Source organism: Schistocerca cancellata, chromosome 8, assembly GCF_023864275.1.
Source record: "Schistocerca cancellata isolate TAMUIC-IGC-003103 chromosome 8, iqSchCanc2.1, whole genome shotgun sequence".
Lineage (NCBI taxonomy): Eukaryota > Metazoa > Arthropoda > Insecta > Orthoptera > Acrididae > Schistocerca > Schistocerca cancellata.
This window is the reverse complement of record NC_064633.1, coordinates 361,904,334-361,920,186: the sequence shown is the minus strand read 5'-3', so window position 1 is coordinate 361,920,186 and position 15,853 is coordinate 361,904,334. Positions and strand designations below refer to the sequence as shown.

The 15,853-nt window shown below is 41.0% G+C and overlaps 1 protein-coding gene across 2 annotated transcripts in view; it reads left to right on the top strand.

Annotated features, from left to right (window-relative positions):
- The first annotated feature begins 9,068 nt into the window (after positions 1-9,068).
- LOC126094893 (glutathione S-transferase 1-like) overlaps positions 9,069-15,853 on the top strand; it is a 157,756-nt gene continuing 150,971 nt past the window's right edge. For both annotated transcript variants that reach the window (XM_049909536.1, XM_049909532.1), the window contains exon 1: positions 9,069-9,184. The gene's annotated coding sequence lies outside the window, so the exon portion shown is untranslated. The remainder of the gene's footprint in view (positions 9,185-15,853) is intronic.

Genomic DNA, 15,853 nt, shown 5'->3' with positions numbered 1-15,853 from the left:
TATCTAGGACGATCTCTAATAGTGTGGGCGGGGATTATGTTGACCACTCGATGAGCTCTTCATGAAACTGTACGGGTGAAACGGAGAGGTTTAACGTGTCATGTATCGTGACGATGTCCTGGGATTTCATGTACGGTTATTGCGAGGTGCTGTGCGCCCAGACGTCGTACTGATGGACGATAATGCTCGACTTCACAGAGCATGAGTAGCTGATGTTTTCTTGGAAACGGAAGATACCGCACGCGCTGAGTGGCCTGCTCACTCTCGCTATTTGAATGCCATGGAGCATGTCTGGGATGCACTGGGGATACGAGATGCATCACGCCGGCATCCACCAACCACTCTCTAGGATTTACTAGCAGCTCCGCGGGCGTTATTGTCTCAGCATGACATTGATGACGTTATTCACAGCATTCTCTGTAGTTGTCAGGCCTATATTGCTGCCAGAGGTGGTCATACCCCATTGTGAGCACAATAACCAGTTGTCGGAATTTGTGCGCAAATCTGTTGAGTCGGAAAAAACGAAGAATATTTTCGTCTAGTGTTATGTATATTGCAGTTGTTTACATTCTGTATTCTTTACATTGTTTCTACTTTGGTATCACCCGTTTATACTGTTTTGAGGCAAAATAAATGCAACGTTGCAAAACTTCCGTTTGTTGCTTTAAATTTGGACACCAGTGTATTTAGGAAGTATCAAAGGCAATCGTATCTACAGGCGAAATTATACACGGTAATGTTTCCAGAAAAAAGAAATCTGTGTTCTGCGGGTTGGAGCGTGGAATGTTTAATGCCTCAGTCGTGTTGGTAGGTGAGAGAACTTGAAAATAAAAGTGTAAAGGCTGAAGTTAGATACACTGGGAACTAATGAAGTGTGATGGCAGGAAGAACAGGATTTATGGTTGGGTCAATACAAAGTTATCAACACAAACTAACCCATGGATAATCTAAGAGTGAGTTTAATAATGGACAATGAGACTGGAATGTGGGTTAACTACTATGAACAGCATAGTGACCAGTTTATCATAGCCAAAACAGACAACGCAACGGAACACCACAGCAATAGAAATGCACCAGCGTAATACCTGCACAGGTGATGAAGAGATGGGAAAAATGTGTGATGGGATCAAATAAATTATTCAGTAAGTTGAATGAAAATAGCAAGTTACTTAACTGTATCTGGACGGCGGAGGGTGGGGGGGGGGGAGGTGGAAGTGGAATTCGTTAATAGGACGACAAAGAAAAATAGTAAGAGAACATGGACTGGGGGTAAGTAATGAGAGGGCAAGTCACCTGGTAGAACTTTATACAGAGCAAAATTTAAACATTTGCAAACATTTGCTTTAAAAGTAGGGAAATAAAGATGAATAAGTGGAACAGATGTGGAGCCACAGAAAAGTTTCCGATCGATTATTTGACAGTAAGTCATAGATTTCGAAACCAGTTTCTAAACAGCATAACATTACCAATAGCAGATGCAGACTCTAGTCGTTATTTATTAGTTTAGAAATGTGGAAAAAGGCTGATGAAATTTGAGAAAGGTATGGCAGTTAGGGAGTGACACTTCGCTAAGTTGTAAGTTTCAAATGTGACTATTAGAATAACTGAAAAAAATGGGATGGTGTACAGTAGAAGAAGAATGACTATCTGAATGACCAGATAGTGAAGGGGGTAGACAATAAAGTAGAAGAAAAGTCAAGACCCGGCAGAAATAAGTGAATAACAATGAGTTTTGTATAAAATAATTTTGGATATTGGGCCACGTCATTGTAACTACTAAAACAGCTAAATTGCCGACGTTTCGACGACTTGCAGCATTCCTCTTCAGGGTGGTTTCCTGATGTATACCGGTGGATACTTTCCTTTATACACTATCATTTTCGGTTATCTGTTGGCCACCAACGTGTGTATCTGATATGTCATTGGAAAATTTGTGGAGGTTGTTATGGAAAGGTGACTGAACGGTAGTATAACCTGGTGGTTGACTGGAAGGCAGCTCTATTAGACGACTGGTAGAAGGTAGTGTGTAGCCCGTCTATTACCTGTGCCTCTTACTTTATAGTCGTTGGAAAATACGAAAACTGAAAGAAATTACAAGCTAGTAACACAGAGACTGTAAGTGGCATACAGTAAGAGAGCACGTGATAGTAACACACACACACACACACACACACACACACATACACACACAAAGACAGAGAGAGAGAGAGAGAGTGGGGGGGAGGGGGGAGAGAGAGAGATGGACGAACAGATAAAAGGAGCAGATGGAGGGAGGTACAGTCGTTTCTCATGATGGTGCACAGCAATGAAAATTTTCAGTTCCTTACCACCAGTGCTATAGTTTGAAGAAGTAATAAATTTAAATATCTAGCAAAGTGATCGTGGAGGAATGCATCAATTTTGGCTGTGGTTGGAAGCCAAGCTAACAGAGTCACGCAAGTGTCGCAATCGTAGCAGAGAGACCACTGCGAACAATACGAGCTTGTTACTAAATGATATAAGGCCTCTTTTATCGGTCAGACCGCAAGGGACTGAATAACAAATTACATTCGATAATGATAACGTCCGAAGGTGTAGGGGTGCACCATAACATCATCCTAAGCCTGACTGGTGCTTGCGGAAAAACTCTTGGAGACGCATGGTTTTGGTAGGCTACGGACAACAATAGCAAAGTGAGATCTTCTATACAACGTCGACGTAGAGAGATTCCTCTCAGGTTCTAGGTCATTGCTTCCCAAACTGCAGGGAAATTACCGCTTGAGAAGTCTTCTGAGATGTGAAAACCAGAAAAGTTTGATTGTGTTTCAGTCATGTAACTAAATTATTTTTTAAAGATAATTTCTGTTATCAGTGTAATATTGATTATGTAAGTTGTCAATAATTACCCTTTTTTCCAATTAACGACACTACGTGGCAGAGGTTACAGGTACACTGTACACATACTTTGTGCTTTGTGCGACACATCGATGGTGGTAAAAGTGAAACATATACGTAACAGATGCTAAATACCCTTGGAAATATCTTCTCCAGATTGTAGATAGCTCCTACATTGCTTGATTACTCACTTCAAAACAGGTAAATGAACTAATTTACAGAACGACACAGGAGTAACTACATAAGGGCTACTATATTATTATTATTATTATTATCTTTTCTCAGACGTTATGTCTGGTTAAAAATGGAAAGTGACGCAGACTTTGATCAAGCGTCACTTCCTTTTAACTGTACAGTATATGTTACATTGCATTTAGGAACTTTCGGGTAGTTGAACATGTATCAATAATTACAGATTTCTGTAGTTTTATATATACGTTTGGATGTAGCTGTATTGTGTTGATGTACTGGTGGATATTGTGTGGTATGACTCCTGTAGTTGATACTATAATTGGTATGATGTCAACTTTATCCTGATGCCACATGTCTTCGACTTCCTCAGCCAGTTGGATGTATTTTTCAATTTTTTCTCCTGTTTTCTTCTGTATATTTGTTGTATTGGGTATGGATATTTAGATTAGTTGTGTTAATTTCTTCTTTTTATTGGTGAGTATGATGTCAGGTTTGTTATGTGGTGTTGTTTTATCTGTTATAATGGTTCTGTTCCAGTATAATTTGTATTCATCATTCTCCAGTACAATTTGTGGTGCATACTTGTATGTGGGAACGTGTTGTTTTATTAGTTTATGTTGTATGGCAAGTTGTTGATGTATTATTTTTGCTACATTGTCATGTCTTCTGGGGTATTCTGTATTTGCTAGTATTGTAAATCCGCTTGTGATGTGATCTACTGTTTATATTTGTTGTTTGCAAAGTCTGCATTTATCTGTTGTGGTATTGGGATCTTTAATAATATGCTTGCTGTAATATCTGGTGTTTATTGTTTGATCCTGTATTGCAATCATGAATCCTTCCGTCTCACTGTATATATTGCCTTTTCTTAGCCATGTGTTGGATGCGTCTTGATCGATGTGTGGCTGTGTTAGATGATACAGGTGCTTGCCATGTAGTGTTTTCTTTCTCCAATTTACTTTCTTCATATCTGTTGATGTTATGTGATCTAAAGGGTTGTAGGAGTGGTTATGAAATTGCAATGGTGTAGCCAATGTATTTATATGAGTGATTACGTTGTGTATTTTGCTAGTTTATGCTCGTTCTAGAAAAAATTTTCTTAAATTGTCTACCTGTCCATAATGTAGGTTTTTTATGTCGATAAATCCCCTTCCTCCTTCCTTTCTGCTTAATGTTAATCTTTCTGTTGCTGAATGTATGTGATGTATTCTATATTTGTGCCACTGTGATCGTGTAAGTGTATTGAGTGCTTCTAGGTCTGTGTTACTCCATTTCACTACTCCAAATGAGTAGGTCAATATTGGTATAGCATAAGTATTTATAGCTTTTGTCTTGTTTCTTGCTGTCAATTCTGTTTTCAGTATTTTTGTTAGTCTTTGTCTATATTTTTCTTTTAGTTCTTCTTTAATATTTGCATTATCTATTCCTATTTTTTGTCTGTATCCTACATATTTATAGGCATCTGTTTTTTCCATCGCTTCTATGCAGTCGCTGTGGTTATCCAATATGTAATCTTCTTGTTTAGTGTGTTTTCCCTTGACTATGCTATTTTTCTTATATTTGTCTGTCCCAAAAGCCATATTTATATCATTGCTGAATATTTCTGTTATCTTTAGTAATTGGTTGAGTTGTTGATTTGTTGCTGCCAGGAGTTTTAGATCATCCATGTATAACAAATGTGTGATTTTGTTTTGGTATGTTCCAGTAATATTGTATCCATAATTTGTATTATTTAGCATGTTGGATAGTGGGTTCAAAGCAAGGCAGAACCAGAAAGGACTTACTGAGTCTCCTTGGTATATTCCACACTTAATCTCTATTGGCTGTGATGTGATATTATTTGAATTTGTTTGGATATTAAGTGTGGTTTTACAATTTTTCATTACTATGTTTAGGAACTGTATAAATTTAGGATCTACTTTGTATATTTCCAATATTTGTAGTAACCATGAGTGGGGTACACTATCAAAAGCTTTTTGGTAATCAATTTATGCGTAGTGTAGCGACCTTTGTTTAGTTTTAGCTTGATATGTCACCTCTGCATCTATTATCAGTTGCTCTTTACATCCTCATGCTCCTTTGCAACAGCCTTTTTGTTCTTCATTTATAATTTTGTTCTGTGTTGTATGTGTCATTAATTTCTGTGTAATGACTGAAGTTAATATTTTGTATATTGTTGGTAGGCATGTTATGGGGCGATATTTTGCTGGGTTTGCTGTGTCTGCTTGATCTTTAGGTTGCAGATAAGTTATTCCATGTGTAAGTGTATCAGGGAATGTGTATGGGTCTGCAATGTAACTGTTAAATAATTTAGTTAGATGTGAACGTCTTGAGGTGAACTTCTTTAGCCAGAAATTTGCTATTTTATCTTTTCCAGGGGCTTTCGTATTGTGTGTAGAATTAATTGCTCGGGTGACTTCATGTTGCAAAATTATCACTTTGGGCATTTGTGGTATCATCTTGTATGTGTGTGTTTCTGCTTGTATCCACCGTGCATGCCTGTTATGTTGTGCTGGGTTTGACTATATGTTGCTCCAGAAGTGTTCCATGTCTGTTATGTTTGGTGGGTTGTCTATTTTAATGTGTGTGTTATCTATTGTCTGGTAAAATTTCTTTTGGTTTGTGTTGAATGTTTGGTTTTGTTTCCTTCTATTTTCACTTTTTTTGTATCTTCTAAGTCGTTTGGCCAATACTTGTAATTTCTGCTTCTTTTCATCTAATTGCTCTATCGCTTCTTGTTGTGAGATTTTACCTAACCTTTTTCGTTTTTTGTGTGATATTTCATTTTTTATAAATTGTGTTAGCTGTCCGATGTCTTTATCAGTTTTTCTATTCTGATCTGTAGCCTGTGTTGCCATGCTGGTTTTGTGGGTTTCTTCTGTGTGTTGGTTTGTTCTGATCTCTGCCTAGTGTGTATATTTAGTGTAGTGAGTGCTCCTATATAAACCAGTAGTTTTAACTCTTCCATAGTTGTATTTTCATTTTTTCGTTGTGTATGATTGTGTTGATAGTTGTTATTGTTGTTACAACTTGTGGGTTATTTGGTGGTCTATGCAAGAATGGTCTAATGTCTGTATTTGTGTCTTTGTATTCTATATATGTCAGCTGAAATTTTTCTTCTATATCTAACATGTGCGTCACCTCGTGTTCTATTTGTGCTTGTTCTGGTGGCTGTCTTAAGATTTCGTTTTTCTCTGATTGTTTAACTGATGCATGTTGTTCTTTGTTTGTTTGCTCTGAGATGTTTGAGTCCATTACTGTATTTTCTTCTTCTTCTGATTGCACATTATTTTGTTCCAGTATTTGTTGTACTTTTTGTTTGATGTTTTCTAATTCTGGCTGGGGTATCCTGTTATTTTTTATTATTACACGAATCTGATCAGCTAGTCGTTGTTCTGTTAAAAATTTTAATTCTGGGTATCTGGTAATAAATTTTGTATATACTTGTGATCTGTATCCAGTTGTGTTGGTTCCTAAGTTTGTTGCTTGGTAATAACAGAACATAAGGCGTCAGTTAACTGCATCTGACCATCTCATCCTCTTTCTTTGTTTTCCTTCTAGGGTGGTTGCAGGAAGCATATCCTGCAAAACACCTCTATTTGGATTTAAATCATTTTCCGTGTGGCTAGCAATGTCGTTACCATTGTAGACGGGCATAGGGTTCAAGCGTCGTCCCCGACCATGACAGCGCTTGTCCAAGGCTTCATTAGTTCTGTCCTGAACCAAGTAATCACACTAAAAGGGGGTTAGCCCTATTAGTGGTTTGTTCTTTTCGTCGCCTTTTACGACTGGCAGAACATACTAGAGGCCTATTCTTTTCCCGGGCCTCCACGGGTTATTATTATTATTATTATTATTGTAATTATTATTAGAATAGTGAGACACAGCCGCCGGCCGCGATGGTCATGCGGTTCTAGGCGCTTCAGTCTGGAACCGCGCGACTGCTACGGTCGCAGGTTCGAATCCTGCTTCGGGCATGGATGTGTGTGATGTCCTTAGGTTAGTTAGGTTTAAGTAGTTCTAGGTGACTGATGACCTGAGATGTTAAGTCCCATAGTGCTCAGAGCCATTTTCAGACACAGCCTGAAGTCTTCCAATTTCTGTCAGTACAGAGGTAAGGAGTCTAGCAATCAAATGATTTACGATCAGTAAGTGTAGTGCACACACTTTGACTCGGTTGATGTTAAATGTGGGTGCAGGATGGAGGGTACATGTGAAGCAAGTGCCACTAGAGAGAACAATACTGCAGTGGAAGCATATTTTGTAACACATGTCTACCTCACTGTGGATATTAGCTTTGTTATTCCAACACACACACACACACACACACACACACACACACACACACACACACACACAATACCCAACACGGGGAAATGTGGTGTGCAGGATTTATAGAAGTCACAGATATTTGATTATGATAACAGTGCAAATAGATACAAGAAAATGAATGGATTTTGAGCATGTCTTATGATGCACACTGACTGAGTACCACGACAATTTAAAAAAGTTTGGCAATCTTTCCTTCCTATAATAATGTTTAAATGAATGTTCCACCATTGAACTGTGCAGACTGTCTATGCTACTGTACAATCATGATTTTGCCCTTTGGCCATTTTCAAGTACCACAATGTTAAACCTGATCACACTTCTTTAAAGAAGTCATCACGGAAGTATATTAAATATAATTATATACTACAGGTGTCACAGAATATAAATGGTAACATATTCGAAAAGTATCTGGCAGAAACAGAACTAACATGCCTGACATACATTTAGGAACTGTGTCATAAAATTTGTTTAATATATCAGACAGTGTGCCTTTAGACAATGGTGCCTGCACATGTAATGAACGTTTTTGATGACCGTAGCATAGTTACTAAATGTGTGTTAGACATCTTTGTTCTATTTCTGCCACACATTGTGAATATGTTCTCATTTATATGCTGTGACACCTACGTCATATGACCAAGTTTAATATATTTCGACAACGACCTCGACTACAGAAGTCTGGTCATGGTTAACACTGTGGTACGTAAAAAGTCCAAAGGCTGAAATCATGATTGTACAATAGAATGAATAGTCTATACAGTTAAATGGCGGAACTTTCATTTAAATACAAAAAGTTTGTTAGGCATAAGGAGTACCAGTTGTCTCATTGACTCACTAGTTCGTGGCATAAAGAAGCACCTACCACAACTAAATATCACTTATCATTCATCATTTTAAAAATAAATGTTCAGAGAAAATCGTTTTTCATTTTAAGTTTAGTTAGGCGCTGGCGGTGGTGGTGGCGGTGGGGGGGGGGGGGGGGGGAGCGGCAAGAAGTGTGGCGGGGTTGGGAGTGGGGTTACTAGCTAATCCAGCTCATATCTGACTGCACACAGGGGTAATGGTCCATAAACGTTTTTTTCAATGATTTCTTAAAGCCTTCAGCTGCCATTCTCTTTATTTCCTGGGATTTCGGCCTTAGGCCTTTCCAAGTATTTTATGGATGACTTTTTAGTAGCAGATTATGTCGTATTCGTGTTGCAACAACTGCTCGAAAGTAACGTGCTCCTAAAATAGCGTGAACACCTCGAATTATTTTATGAGCATAGCATGATGTCATAGGAGCAATGACGTATACGACACAATCTGCTACTAAAAAATCATCCATAAAATACTTGAAAATGGCCTAAGGCCGAAATTGTACAATCGTACAGGAAATAAAGAGAATGACAGATGAAGGCTTTAAGAAATAATTCAAAAAATTCATCGCAACTGCGAACAATATCGCATTGAAAATTATAAGTCCATTAATGGTTGAGAACTACTGTTCCAAGTGAATCAAAAAAGTAAGCCAACGCCTTAAATTACTTTCATTTAGTACGAGTATTTGTACTGAATCACTGTACAAGACTCATAGTTGTTTGTTTCGCCTTATCGCCTCAGCGTGAGAGTGCTTACTCGTTGGCGATCTCACGAGGTCACGGCCAGTATGAAAGCAGAGATAGCAGCACAAGTCGGCGGTCTGCGGAATAATTAAATGTAGGCGGCTACTGTGAGTGGCTGTGTGCCAAAGTAGCCGCACCAGCACCGCGGCGCTGGTCTCCACCCGATCGACAGCAGTTTGGACGTAAGTGTCCGACATAGCTTCTGTAGCAGCCTTTTAATGTTTCTTATTGTAAATGCCACTAAATGCAATTGCATCGCTTTTGGTTAATCGCCTCAGCAGGAATACGGTGACTCATATTGAGTGGTATAAACAGAAGCTATAGTCTTCACGTCTCGCACGCTGGTATAATGGGCATTTTTTGAGACAACTAAATATCTCGAAATCACACATCGTACAAAAAAAGTTATAACCCAGAAGTTCATATTAGTAAAGGAGACATTCATCTAAGCTGCAACTGGCCGCCTCCTAACCATCCCTCTTGCGTGGGCGGGAACAACTTTGTATTTTCAGTTGGACCGTCGCCCCCCCACCTCCCCCACCCCTGGCTCGGGCATGTATTTATTCCAGTCTTCTGACAACCCATAACCTCCTTCCCCCTCTCTGTCCACCTACTCCACCCCCACTCTCTGGCCATCTCCTCTTGCCCCTCTGTACTTCTCCCCTCTCGCCCTCTGTCCATCTCTCCCTCCCTCTCTTTCTGTGAACATGCTCCTCCCCCTCTACCCTCCTGCTCCTTCCCCCTCTGTCTGTCTCCTACTTACCCCTCTAATTCCATGTCCTCCTCCCCCTCTCTCACTAAAGTCTTCTCCTCCACCCTGTCCATCTGTCCATCTTCTCTCCACTCTCTTTGCCCACCTCCCTTTCCTTTCTGGGTCCATCTCCTCCTCTACCCTCTCTCTGTCCATTTCCTCTTCCTCCTCTGTTTATTTATCTCCTCTTCATCTATCTCTCTGCTATCTCTCCCACCCCCAACTCTCTTCCTCTTTCTTTCCCCTATCCATCACTTACTCTCCCCTCTCTCTGCCCATTTTAATCTCCCTTATCTCCAACTCTTTTCTCCTCCTCCTACCTGTGCCTATCTGCTCCTTGTTTCTCGCTATCTGCCCGTCTCCTCGCCCTCCGTTCTCTTTCCTCGCTATCATACTCACCCCAATAGGAAGCTGGTGTTTCTTACCCCTACAGTATTTCTTTCCAGATTATAATTAATATTTGCATCAAATTTGATTTAAATCGTTCGAGGGGTTTAAGACAGGCTTTTTAACCGTGGCTTTGACAGCATACTCACATGTCAAATGTCAATATGTTGAATATGTCACACATATTCAACGTATTTCACTTATATTTGCGCACGTATTTCACCTCTGTATCTAGCGAATTTCGCCCTGCAGTTTCATTTTCGCACAGCCCAATGTCTATGACGTCTTATCTCTTGAACTATGTGGTATACAACGATGTAATTGTGCAGGTACATCCATTGATATTCAACCCGCCAGGGTAGACGAGAGCGCTAACGCATTGCTTCCTGGACTCGGATAGGCACGCCGACCCCGGATCGAATCCGCCCGGGGGATTAACGACGACGGCCGGTGTGCTGGCCAGCCTGGATGTGGTTTTTAGGCGGTTTTCCACGTCCTCCTAGGCGAATACCAGGCTGATCCCCATGTCCCGCCTCAGTTACACACCTCGCAGACATTTGCAACACAATCACACTGTTTCACGATTTTCTCTAGATTAAGACAGCTGGGGTACAGTAACTCCGTCATGGGAGATATGGCGTGGCGGCAGGAAGGGCATCCGGCCACCCCTTAAAATTAAACATGCCAAATCCGTACTTTACCCTGCGCACAATGCGGGATAAAGGCAGTAGCAAAAGAAAGAAAGACGATCCAGTGATATTCACTGATCAGCTAAAACATTATGACCACCTGCATAATAGCCAGTATGTGCACCTTTGGCATGGACAACAGCGGAGACGCATCGTGGCATGGAGGCAGTGAGGCCTTGGTAGGTCTCTGGATGGAGTTGGTTCTACATCTGCACACACAAGTCACCTAATTCCCATAAATTCTAGGGAGGGGACCGATGAGCCAAATCCAATCACATCTCAGGTATGTTCGATCGGGTTCAGATCTGGGGAGCTGAGTAGCCAGTAGATCAGCTGAAACTCGCCCCTGTGTTCCTCAAACCACTCCACCACGCTCCTGGCCTTGTGACATGGCGCATTATCTTCATGAAAAATACCATAGCTGTCGGTAAGCACGATCGACATGAAGCGGTGTAAATGATTTGCAACCAGTGGATGATACTTTTTGGTGCCTTGTACGAGCTCCACTGAACCCGTGGATGCCCACTTGAATGTTCCCCAGAACATAATGGAGCCACTGTGTTTGAAGAGTATCAGGATTCGTCAGACCTTGCAACACTCTACCACTGCACCAACGTACAGTGCCGATGGCCACGTTCTCATTGCAGTCGCAGCTGCCGACGTCGTGATGTTAACACTGGTACATGCACCGGTCGTCAATTGCGGAGGCCGACCGTTAGGAGTGTTTGGTGTACTGTGTGTTGCCGCCCGGAGTGGCCGAGCGGTTGTACGCGCTTCAGTCTAGAACCGCGCGACCGCTACGGTCGCAGGTTCGAATCCTGCCTCGGGCATGGATTTGTGTGATGTCCTTAGGTTAGTTAGCTTTAATTAGTTCTGAGTTCTAGGCGATTGATGCCATCAGAAGTTAAGTCGCTTAGTGCTCAGAGCCATTTGAACCATTTTTTTGTACACTGCCTAGCATTAAAGTCTGATGTTAGTCAGTTCGCTACGTATCCTGTTTTTCCAATTTGCTCAGCCTGTGACATCGGACCTCTGTAATGAGAGGTGGCCGGCCAACCCCACGATGTCTGGACGTGGTTTCACTCTGGTTTCGTCACGTTTTGAAGACACTCACCACAGCAAGCCTCAAACATCCCACAAGTCGTGCAGTTTCCGAAACGCTCGTGCTGAGCCTCTGGGCCATCACTGTCTGCCCTCGGTCAAAGTCAGATAGATCGCGCGCCTTCCCCACATACACACGGACAGCACTCTTATTAATACTACGTGCACCGCGTGTGTGTCTGACTAGCAGTCATTCCTCGCCAGGACGGTTTATATCGACACTAGGTCGGTGGCCATAATGTTCTGGCTGATCAGTGTATGTGTCTACTGTCTACGAAATGTGTTGTGAATCGAGTTAGTAGTAAAGAAGTAGTAAATTAAAACGTCATTCATGATGCCGGAGTTTCTCACGCACCTCAGTGTTTATGGCGTCATATCTCCTAAACTACGTGTCATACGATGATATACTTTTTGTAGGTACATTCAGCGGCGTATGTGGATGCTGTCCGAAAAATGTGTCACGAATACAGTTAGTAGCGAAGAATTAACAAATTAAAACGTCATGCTTCATATGGCAGTTTTACTGCATGAACAGCAGAAAAGTAGTAAGCGAAAACTTCTTTCCTTCGATCATGTTTTGGCGGTCGTCAGCGAGAAAAAGTTTCGTAGTGGTTTGAAATGATGTGTAAAGTTTCTTGCAAGTCTCTACGTTCTCCTCATTGTCAAATACTGGGTGACCTAAGAATGGGTATTCTCGCATCGTAGACTACACTGCTTTTTCATTCCCACCTCCACCTTTTTGTTAGGTGGGTGGTTCTTATTACCGCAGTGATTCTATTCAGACAGTAAGTGATATATGTAGCAAGTTTTGTTGATATCGGCCCTGTGGTTTAGGATATGAGGAAGATAAATACATACACACGTATATACACTGATGAGGCAGAACATTATGACAACCTACCTGATAGCCACTATGTCCACCTTTGGCATTCATAACAGAGGCGACAGTCGCGGCGTGCAAGCAATGATGCACTGATAGGTCGCTGGAGGGAGTTGGCACATCTGCGCACACGAGTCACCCAATTCCTGTAAATTCCGGGGACGGTGGCGATAATAGGCCGTTGGTTATAATATTCTGTCTGATCAGTGTACATACATACATACATGCATACGTACATCGTTTTTATAAGTTGTATGGATTCAGAGTCTACGTTTGCTCAAACCATTGCTTTCATTTCGCGGTAGATGTTCCTGCAATCGCCAAATAACACTGGCCTGATTTTTGCAATTAAGAGGTGATACATTTTACTCTACATTTCATTTACGATGACAATAAAGACCCCGAAAGCATTCAGAGCATTTGGGGACTGACCACCATCAACGACGTAGGTAAAAGAAAACTACCTTACCTTACAAGTAGCTTGTTGTTGTTGTGATCTTCAGTCCATAGACTGGTTTGATGCAGCTCTCCATGCTACTCTATCCTGTGCAAGCTTCTTCATCTCCCAGTACCTACTGCAACCTACACCCTTCTCAATCTGTTTAGTATATTCATCTCTTGGTCTCCCTCTACGATTTTTACCCTCCACGTTGCCCTCCAATACTAAATTTGTGATCCCTCGATGCCTCAGAACATGTCCTACCAACCGATCCCATCTTCTAGTCAAGTTGTGCCACAAATTTCTCATCTCTCCAATTCTATTCAATACCTCTCCATTAGTTATGTGATTTACCCATCTAATCTTCAGCACTCTTCTGTAGCACCACATTTCGAAAGCTTATATTCTCTTCTTGTCTAAACTACTTCTTTGCCATTGCCAGTCTACATTTTATATCCTCTCTACTTCGTCCATCATCAGTTATTTTGCTCCCCAAATAGCAAAACTCCTTTACTACTTTAAGTGTCTCATTTCCTAATCTAATTCCCTCAGCATCACCCGACTTAATTCGACTACATTCCATTATCCTCGTTTTGCTTTTGTTGGTGTTCATTTTATATCCTCCTTTCAAGACACTATCCATTCCGTTCAACTGCTATTCCAAGTCCTTTGCTGTCTCTGACAGAATTACAATGTCATCGGCGAACCTCAAAGTTTTTATTTCTTCTCCATGGATTTTAATTCCTACCCCAAATTTTTCTTTTGTTTCCTTTATTGCTTGCTCAATATACAGATTGAATAACATCAGGGATAGGCTACAACCCTGTCTCACTCCCTTCCCAACCACTGCTTCCCTTTCATGCCCCTCGACTCTTATAACTGCCATCTGGTTTCTGTACAAATTGTAAATAGCCTTTCGCTCCCTGTATTTTACCCCTGCCACTTTCAGAATTTGAAAGAGAGTATTCCAGTTAACATTGTCAAAAGCTTTCTCTAAGTCTACAAATGCTAGAAACGTAGGTTTGCCTTTCCTTAATCTTTCTTCTAAGATAATTCGTAGGGTCAGTATTGCCTCAGGTGTTCCAACATTTCTACGGAATCGAAACTGATCTTCCCCAAGGTCAGCTTCTTCCAGTTTTTCCATTCGTCTGTAAAGAATTCATGTTAGTATTTTGAAGCCGTGGTTTAGTAAACTGATAGTTCGGTAATTTTCACTTCTGTCAACACCTGTTTTCTTTGGGATTGGAATTATTATATTCTTCTTGAAGTCTGAGGGTATTTCGCCTGTCTCATACATCTTGTTCACTAGATGGTAGAGTTTTGTTAGGCCTGGCTCTTCCAAGGCTGTCATTAGTCCTAATGGAATGTTGTCTGCTCCTTGGGCCTTGTTTCGACTTAGGTCTTTCAGTGTTCTGTCAAACTCTTCACGCAGTAGCTTATTTGCCACAAATATCTATGCCTACTCGTATTATGTGTGCTGTATAATCACATGTTGAACACTCAAGTAACGTTTGAACACAGTGGTTTACATTTACGTCGTAAATGAAATGTACAATCAAATGCGCCAGTTCTTAATAGCAGAAACAGGCACATATGATATTTCACTATTACAGCGCCATCTACCACGAATGGGACCCAATCGTTTGAGGAACCCGTACACATTTTTTGGCGTACAATCTGAATATCAAAATGGTTCAAATGGCTCTGAGCACTATGGGACTTAACTTCTGAGGTCATCACTCCCCTAGAACTTAGAACTACTTAAGCCTAACTAACCTAAGGACATCACACACATCCATGCCCGAGGCAGGATTCGAACCTGCGACCGTTGCGGTCTCGCGGTTCCAGACTGAAGCGCCTTGAACCGCTCGGCCACACTGGCCGGAAATCTGAATATCTTTAAAATCCATTTGAAAATACAAAGTTGACCCCACCCACGCAGCAGGGGTGGTTAGAAGGTGGCCAGTTGTTGCATGGACAGAGACCCTCTTTACTAGCATCAACTTTTCACCTACAACGTTTTTTATCGTACGATGTGTCGTTTCCGAGGTATTTAGTTGTCTCAAGTTAAAACAGACACTCGTATAACGTTTCTCCAAACTTCCTGTACGGCAAATCTTATTTCAAATTTGTGTATTTCACTCCAATAGGTTTGGCTGTCAAATTTTATTTTGCTTCCGAGAATTCCTTCTATAAATTCTACGTCCCAGCGTCTTATACACCATGTGCTGCTTGCTACTTCTCATCATCATTGTATTGAAAGTTAGTGAGTGTAGTGTAATAATGTGAACTTTTTTTAAATTTTCAGAAGTTTAGAAGGGCAGCGGATATTTTTATTTGTTCATACGTTCCCACCAAGTCGTTGTTTTCCTACTATTTTGATGCTGCCCCCAAACATTTCATGTAATGCTGGCCTTCTCAGAGCAGCACTCAGCCATTTGTGTAATATATTCCAGGCTCTGCCTTTCCCTACAACATTCGTCTTCTAGAGTTCTCTCTAATATCGTTGAAGCTATTCTCTGTTATCTGAAAAAAGAATTCCTATCACACCTTTAGTGTGTGACTTATTCTGTGTAGAACATCCCACTTTTTTATCTGATTGGT